Source organism: Arachis duranensis, chromosome 3, assembly GCF_000817695.3.
Source record: "Arachis duranensis cultivar V14167 chromosome 3, aradu.V14167.gnm2.J7QH, whole genome shotgun sequence".
Classification (NCBI taxonomy): domain Eukaryota; kingdom Viridiplantae; phylum Streptophyta; class Magnoliopsida; order Fabales; family Fabaceae; genus Arachis; species Arachis duranensis.
In genome coordinates this window covers 34,021,557-34,022,472 of record NC_029774.3, presented here as the reverse complement: position 1 = coordinate 34,022,472, position 916 = coordinate 34,021,557, and positions in this window count along the sequence as shown.

The following is a 916-nucleotide window of genomic DNA, read 5'->3' as shown; positions in this document are numbered from 1 at the left end:
AGGAGGAGGGTTGTGTTAGGTCTTCGGCAACCAACGTAAAAATATAGCCGAACCCCCCATGACATGAATCAAAGACATTATTGCGCTAAAGCTAGGTCGTTACCCGGAAGTAACGCGCCGTATGGCTCGAGTACGGTGTCAAAGCAAGAGCCGCTGCATCGGTGCCCGGATGTAGTGTTAAATGAGCAAGGGTTCTCGCGTTTTCGTGAACGGACGAGGGTAAATAAGCTAGTTCACAAAGGAAAAGGTAAAGGTCGAAGCGACAAAAGGTTGAGATTTGGGACATGGAACATAGGCACTCTAACAGGAAAGTCCATGGAGGTGGTGGATACCATGACAAGGAGGAAGATTAACATTATGTGCCTACAAGAAACGAAATGGGTTGGTGCAAAGGCTAGGGAGTTGGATTCTTCTGGTTTCAAACTTTGGTATACAGGAAAGGTGAAGAATAGGAATGAGGTTGGAATAATTGTGGATAAGCAGTGGAAGAAGGACGTAGTTGATGTCAAGAGGGTGGGAGATCGGATCATCTCTATCAAACTTGTGGTGGAGGGAGGTGCTTTTCATGTGATTAGCGCCTATGCACCGCAAGTGGGTTCGGACGAACAACACAAGATAAGGTTTTGGGAGGATCTAGAGAGTTTAGTTCAAGGCATATCTTTGAAAGATAAGATTTTCTTAGGAGGAGATTTAAATGGCCATGTTGGGAGAGAAGTGAATGGATATGGGAGTATTCACAGAGGCCATGGTTTCGGGGTGATCAATGCCGAGGGTAAAACTATTTTGGACTTTTCCTCAACTTTTGATCTTCTCATCGCAAATACATGTTTTAAAAAGAGAGACGAACATCTTATAACCTATAAGAATGGCATGACAAGCTCTCAAATCGACTTCTTCTTGTTGAGGAGAGTCGACC